Raw genomic sequence first — 8,403 nt, 5'->3', positions numbered from 1 at the left:
CATGTTATATATTTTAATTATTAAACTTATAATTATAATGAAAAAAAAAGTGATATCTGACCAATTTTAGTTATAAAATTAATGGTACATAATAGATTAAGAATAAATCTGCTCCCAACTAAAAATTAATGACTAACTCATAATTGTATCAGAGTTCACCTTGGTAAATAAGAAACTGGCCATTTTTTTTGTCGGATGTCCCCGGAGGGACAGAAACTGGCCACGAAATCTTATATATATCGCTATATATTTTTGGGCACGATATAACTATTTGTTTATGCCACCTTTTATTGTAGATGCTGAAAATAAGCTGTAATAAACTAAATAACTAATAATGCAACTTAGAATCTTGAGTTTGGGCCAGCAAAGGGATATATTCCAGAATTTTAAAGGCTGCAAGATGTACGGCCCACACTTAGTGCCCAAGTGGCACATAGAAGTGGCAAAGTGGGTTATTCTCCGTCCTCTCGATAAGGCCCACAAATAAAGACAGGTTGCACCAATCTATAAAACAAGGACTTAAAATAAACTAATTTGTATACCAAAAATAAATAAATAAAGTAATTTAAATTAATTAAATAATTAACTCACTTATTAATTTAAATTAGCTTAAATAAACATTTGAAATTCGAATTAGCTCCAGTAGTCTTATTAACTGATTATAAACTCTTAAATAATCGGTCAAAATAAAAATATCATAAAAAATAAAAAAATAAGAAACTTAAAATAATTGCTGTTGCCGATGACGATGATCATTTACAACTCAAAAAGGCGGAATGAAACAATGTAAAACATATGTATGAAATAAGATAAACTGCAAATATATAATTATATTCTTATCATTTCTTATGACGTATATCAGTGTAAGCTACATGTGTATATATGACTGAAAGAGAACTCTAACTAGCTGAACCTCCTCCGATATAAATGACTAATGAGGTATATTCAATCCTAAACTAAACATATTAAATTATCTAATAGCCTTAATTATTATCTTCAAACGAAAAGATGACGAAGTAATTTATTTCTTGGGGATTATTAGTTGTACATATATCTACGGGGTTTGGTCGCAACATGTGTGTTAGATAATGTATTAGGACCTGATATTTATTTATTTTTGTTTTATGTTTATGTGTATGATTCAGTTAATAGGGTCAAAGTCATTAGTGGTCTCAGAGGCAAGTTAATCTTTTTTGTTCAGTTAGTTTCTAATTTTAAGGAAGTGGAGTCCTATTCTTAAGATAGTGGAGTGAGTGGTTAGTTTCTTTTTCTTTCTGTTATTGTATTTAACAATTTATTAAATAGTGTTAGTGGGCAGTTTTTGTTTCTTCAGTTCTCTAGTGTTCAACTCTCTCTCTTTACAGTTCGAGTGTGAGATTGTAAATACATTGCAAGACAGTGAATAAGAATGTGTGAGGATTGAGTGAAACAACAACAATGTGTAGCCAATTCGTGGGTGAAAGCATTTGCGGCGGCATTGAGCATCCACCACATTTGCTCCTTCCACGCCGTTCATTTCAGGCTTGTTTCCTTCCAATTCTTCTGATCTTGCTTCTCCTACACAGATCATACAATTAGTTATAAACTTAAAAATCAATACTTTTAAAGTAAAAACTCAGGTCCAGTTAACTTCATCAATTAATAAAGAAAAACAGTAAGCAAGCACAACAAAGAAAAAGCCTTGTTATTCATTTTAGTGCTGAGGTTTAACAATTAATAAGATGTGATTATATGAAGCATACACTGATACACACACATATTGTATGTGTATATGTGTGTGTGTGTTTTTCTAGTGAATTAGGTTGTTTTGTTTGTCTTCATGCGTGTCGAGATGCATGCATCTTATCACCAAACTATTTACACGTCATCCATAGATACTGCGAGTCACATTCACTATCTGCTCTCTCATCTAGTTATAGCTCTTATTAGGTAGAGATTAAGTTCTTTTAAAATAATAAAATATTAAAATAATATTTTAATTACTTTGAAGTAAAGGTAATAAAATTTTATACGTATTCAAAATTATAAAAATTTTCTTACATTAACTAGATTCTAAACTAAAATATTGATGTGACAAATTAAAAATAAAAACATAAATTAGTGTCACCGTAAAAATTTTTAATTTAAAAAAGTTTATTGTGTCAAATAAATTTTTAAATTTAAAAATTTATTCTATACAATTTAGTTTCGAATTATATGAAAAAAAAGAAAAAAATTAAACCACTTTATATCTTTTTTTTAAAATTAATGTAGCTAGCTTCCAAATATTTTTTATAAAGGTCTAAATTTTTATTTAATTTTTGTTAAAAATCAGAGATTTTGTGTGAAAAATAAAAGATTAATATATAACATTATTTTTCAAATATTTTGTTAAATTTTTAACAAATTTTAATGGCCCGAAATCAATTTTTAATTTTTTTATTTTATTAGATAAATTAATCATCCAATAAATTCTATTAAAAAATTAAAATAAATAAACACCTATTAAAATATGACACATCAAAAAAAATAATTTACATATTATTTTAAAAAAGATAGAATAATATTTATCATAATTAAATTATTAGATAAAAAATTAAATTAAAAAATTAAATTAATAATTAAATAATAATAAAAAATAATAAATTTTGATAATTTTTAGTATTTTTTGTTAAAAAAATATATTTTAAGATAAAAAATTGATAAAATAGTGAAATAATAAATATATAACAAATATATTAAAATAAACATCAAATTAAAATGTGACATATCAAAAAAAGTAATTTACATATTACTTTAAAAAAAATAAAATAACATTCACCTTTAATTATATATTTTATTTTATATTTTTAAATATCAATAATTAACTAATAATTAAAAATAATAAATTTTAATAATCTTCTGATATTTCTCATTTTTAACGAAAGTAATTTTAGTGACAGTGGAAATGAAAATCAGAGAGGATCCATCTTTTCGTTCTATAGCATTAGAGAAGTGGGATTTTCAAACAAAGTCCAAAATAAATTTGTAATATAATTTTTTGAGAGAAGAGAACTAACAACACAGAAAAGCTCTAAAAATATAAGGAATTTCAAGGGATTAAAAGCATGGAACCAACCAACTATATATATAATATATCTATATATTTATTTAATTTACTACTCTAGTTTTGGGCTGAATTTTTGTTGACTACTTCTAGTTTCATTTATGTAGTTAAGAGAGTTAAGTGAAATAGAGGTCCAAAATGCTGAAGAGAACACTTCTAACGGTAGTGAGAGATGGGCTAATAAGATTGCAACATAGAGAGACTCATTACTGATGATAGAAGGAGCAGTTAAGAGTAGTTCATGACAGTTACATAATGGTGAGGCAGTTAGAGAATCTTTTCTGTTATAGCTGAGCTGGCAGGTAGTTAGGAGTAAGAGTGTAGCTGGCACAAGTTAGTTACTATGCTTAGTTTATAATGTGCATAGAATAAAGAGGTATTCTTTACAAAAGAAAAAAAAAGAAAAGAAAAAGGAAAAAGAAACAAAGAAAGAAGAGGGACCCATCATAATGATTCGAAAGAGAACAAAGCGACTGAAATTAAAAAACAAGAACTCTTGGAGTGGGAGAGCAAGATGATCAGTTTCTGATTTCGTAGTTCTTTGCTTCAATTAATCCTATGTTTACAAGTCAATTAGGTAGCAGGTTGTGATTATGCATGTGAAATCTGGTGCAAATTGGAAAATTTGAAATTGAAAACAACTCAAAACTCATATCAAAACCATAAAACTACAAGACTACTATTTTATATTTTCTTAAAAATTATAAAAAATAAAAATGTGATTACTGAAAATTGGTGTTGAGCTTTTTGTTTCAAAAAAAAATTAACGACTAAATTTATCTTGGTAAATAGATATAATTGATCAATTGTGCTAATTATTAACTGAAAATTAGAATGATTCTTAAAATTAAGAATAAATATTTATTTTAGTCTTTAAAAAAATTTAAATTAAATATTTTAATTTCTAATAAATTTTTATTCTTTAAAAATGCATGAATTGATCTCTAAATTACTTTGAATCAATTTCTCTGTATTTATATTGGACAAAAATATTCTTAACAAATTTTACTATAAGATAATTAAATTTTAAAAAATATTGTTACGGCCGGGTCCAAGAAAGAACTTGGGCCTACCCGACTCGATCACCACCCGACCTCAACGGTCAGGTGACCCGAACCTGTTCGATCCGCGCATCCGTTTGGGACAGTTGGCCGCCACAGCTGTGCAAGGAAGCTTCGAAGAAGGTGAGTTCTGTCCTCCTGGGGCCCACACCTGACATAGTATATAAGGGAAGGGTCCTACCCTCCCCCTAGGTACGTCACACTTTCCACCTAACCTATTCCCCACCTGCACACTAGCTGACTAGAGCGTCGGAGTGTCTTTTGCAGGTGGCACCCCCTCTTTTTCCTCAACAAGAGCTCGGCTACCCGGTAGATCCAAACCTAGCACGACCACGATCGAAGCGTTCTCACCCCCTCAAGTGTTCACCCGAGTTGTCCGGTAACCGCTTCACCGAACATTGGCGCCGTCTGTGGGAAACGTGGTTATGGAAGTTGTGCCGGGCCTTGGAGATCAAGGCCGAGCAGCCGGCGCAGAGGCGGCAGCCTCTGTCGCATCTCCGGGAGGACGGCGAAGGTCCCCCCGGCAACACATCGAAACACGAACAAGGACGCGAGAGACGCGACCTTTCGGAGGAACTGGCGGTGACAGCGCCCGAATAATGCAGGAGCTACGCCACAGAGTCCAGAATCTGGAACGACAACTAGCTGATCAGGAGCACGATCGACGGACCACCGATCCTACTTACTCCCCGTCCCCAGAGAGCCGGGAGAGGGATTCCCACCGAAGTCACCCCCGGCACGCCTCCGCTTCCAGAACGGAAGCAGAAAGCACCCGAGAAGACTCTCCCATCCCGAGAAGACGAAACGACACAATCATCCACTCCCGAGGTAAGGAAACGTTCCACACGGGACGAGATCGTGAAGGCGGGGAAGGAAGGCCTGTGAGGACGCGGCAACCCGTGATAATGGGCGCCACCCCGTTTCATCGGTCCATCCTTGAGGTCCGGTTGCCGAAGCACTTTGACAAACCAACGGACATGAGGTACGATGGAACTCAAGACTCACTGGAACACCTCACGGCTTTCGAGGCTAGAATGAATCTGGAGGGAGTAGGGGACGAGGTGAGGTGCCGGGCTTTCCCGGTCACCTTAGCTGGACTCGCGATCCGATGGTTTAACTGCCTCCCGCAGGGATCCATCTACAGATTTTCGGACATCGGCCGTGCCTTCTTGGCTCAGTTCACAACGCGGATAGCAAAGGCAAAACACCCGATCAACCTGCTCGGGATAACCCAGAGACCCGGGGAGCCGACCAGGAAGTACCTGGATCGCTTTAACGATGAATGCTTGGAAATCAACGGCCTAATCGACTCGGTGGCCAGCCTTTGCCTGACGAACGGCCTCCTGAACGAGGACTTTCGAAAACACCTTACCACGAAACCAGTTTGGACGATGCACGAGATCCAAACGGTGGCTAAGGAATACATAAATGACGAAGAAGTCAGCCAGGTCGTGGCCGCCAATAAACGGCACTCCGGCTACAACCAACCTAGGCAACAGGGTAACGGGGAGAGACACAAAGACCAAGCCAAGGAGGGACGACCGACCAAGGCACACAAATCGTTTCCCCGGATCGGGAAGTTCACCAACTACACTCCACTCACTCTTCCCATTGTGGAAGTTTACCAGCAAATAGCCGAGAGAGGGATCTTGTCGAAGCCCCGACCACTCAAGGACCGAACGGGGGGAACAAGAGCCTCTACTGTGACTACCACAAGGGCTACGGACATCAAACACAAGACTGTTTTGACCTGAGGGATGCATTAGAGCAAGCAATAAGAGATGGCAAACTCTCTGAGTTCTCCCACCTCATACGAGAGCCGAGGAGACGGCAACGCGACCAAGACAGCGAAGAGGCCAAGACCCGAGCGGCAAAGCGGCGACAAGAGCCAGAAGATAAAGACCACGGTCTCACGGTGATAAATGTAGTAACCGCCAAAAACTCCGCGCCGAGGTCTAGGTCAGCTCACAAGAAAGACGCCAAAATCCTAGCAGTCTCCTCCGTCCCAATGCGAAGTTCCAAGAGGCCCCCATGCGTCTCCTTTGGCCCCGAAGACCAATGGTTCGACGAGGCACCCGAAAACCCACCTATGGTCATCACGGCCAGGGTGGGAACCGGCCTCGTCAAACGGATCCTTGTCGACACGGGGGCAGACTCGAACATCATGTTTCGCAATGTGTTTGACGCTCTAGGATTAAGGGACGCCGACCTATCATCGCACCAACACGGGGTCATCGGATTAGGCGACCACTTCATCAAGCCAGACGGAGTAATATCCCTACCGATCTCTGTGGGACAGGCACAGGGCTGGAGATCGGCAATGGCTGAATTCGTGGTTCTCCGAGATTCCACAGCCTACAACATCATCTTAGGAAGAAAGACGATCAATGATGTTGAAGCAATAATCAACACGAAGCTTCTAGTCATGAAGTTTGTTACCGACGATGGGTCCGTAGGGTCCATAAGGGGAGATCTGGAAACGGCGGTCGCTTGCGACAATGCCAGCCTGTCCTTAAGGAAGAAATCCAAGGAAGCGTCGGGGGTGTTCCTAGCAGACCTAGACGCCAGGGTAGACGACAAGCCCAGGCCGGAACCAGAAGGGGACCTGGAAAGGTTCAGGGTCGGCGACACGGAAGAAAAGTTCACGTTCGTCAACAGGAACCTCCCACATGAATTGAAGGATCCCCTGGTAGAGATGATCAGGGCCAATGGGGATCTATTTGCCTGGACACCGGCTGACATGCCGGGCATAGACCCTGAAATTATGTCACATCACCTGGCCGTGAAGTCGGATGCGCGCCCGGTAGCCCAGCGTAGACGAAAGATGTCGCGGGAGAGGGCAGAGGAGGTGGCCAGGCAGACGGCCAGCCTCCTAGAAGCAGGTTTCATACGAGAACTAGACTACTCGACGTGGCTCTCGAATGTGGTTCTAGTAAAGAAGCACAGCGGCAAATGGAGAATGTGCATAGACTACTCCGACCTCAACAAGGCATGCCCAAAAGATTGTTTCCCCCTCCCCAACATAGATGCACTCATTGACGCTGCGGCGGGCTACCGCTATTTGAGCTTCATAGATGCCTACTCCGGCTACAACCAGATACCGATGCACCGTCCTGACGAGGACAAGACGGCGTTCATAACGCCGGAAGGAACCTTCTGTTATAAGGTGATGTCGTTCGGGTTGAAAAACGCAGGAGCAATGGTGCACGAAATTGTGATCACTACAACTCAAAACAATCCCTAGTAATGGCTCCAAAGACTTAGTGCTCAATACCATGGCATAAACACAACTTCGCACAACTAACCAGCAAGTGCACTGGGTCGTCCAAGTAATAAACCTTACGCGAGTAAGGGTCGATCCCACGGAGATTGTTGCTATGAAGCAAGCTATGATCACCTTGTAAATCTTAGTCAGGCAGACTCAAATGGGTATAGATGATGAATAAAACATAAAGATAAAGATAGAGATACTTATGTATATCATTGGTGAGAGCTTCAGACAAGCGTATGAAGATGCCTTCCCTTCCGTCTCTCTGCTTTCCTACTGTCTTCATCCAATCCTTCTTACTCCTTTCCATGGCAAGCTTATGCAAGGGTTTCACCGTTGTCAATGGCTACCTCCCATCCTCTCAGTGAAAATGTTCCTATGCTCTGTCACAGCATGGCTAATCATCTGTCGGTTCTCGATCAGGCCGGAATAGAATCCAGTGATTCTTTTGCGTCTGTCACTAACGCCCCGCCCTCAGGAGTTTGAAGCACGTCACAGTCATTCAATCATTGAATCATACTCAGAATACCACAGACAAGGTTAGACCTTCCGGATTCTCTTGAATGCCGCCATCAGTTCTCGCCTATACCACGAAGACTCTGATCTCACGGAATGGTTGGCTCGTTTGTCAGGCGAGCACTCGGTTGTCAGGCGATCAACCATGCATCGTGTATCAGGAATCAAAGAGATAAACACTAGAGCCTTGTTGCTTTGTAGAACAGAGTGGTTGTCAGTCACTTTGTTCATAAGTGAGAATGATGATGAGTGTCACGGATCATCACATTCATCAAGTTGAAGAACAAGTGATATTTTGGACAAAGAACAAGCGGAATTGAATAGAAGAACAATAGTAATTGCATTAATACTCGAGGTACAGCAGAGCTCCACACCTTAATCTATGGTGTGTAGAAACTCCACCGTTGAAAATACATAAGAACAAGGTCTAGGCATGGCTTCGGTCCCAGAGAGGGAACCAGAAGAACCAAGAT

Source organism: Arachis duranensis, chromosome 7 (assembly GCF_000817695.3).
Source record: "Arachis duranensis cultivar V14167 chromosome 7, aradu.V14167.gnm2.J7QH, whole genome shotgun sequence".
Classification (NCBI taxonomy): domain Eukaryota; kingdom Viridiplantae; phylum Streptophyta; class Magnoliopsida; order Fabales; family Fabaceae; genus Arachis; species Arachis duranensis.
The sequence above is the reverse complement of the archived record's forward strand: the minus strand, read 5'-3'. Positions refer to the sequence as shown.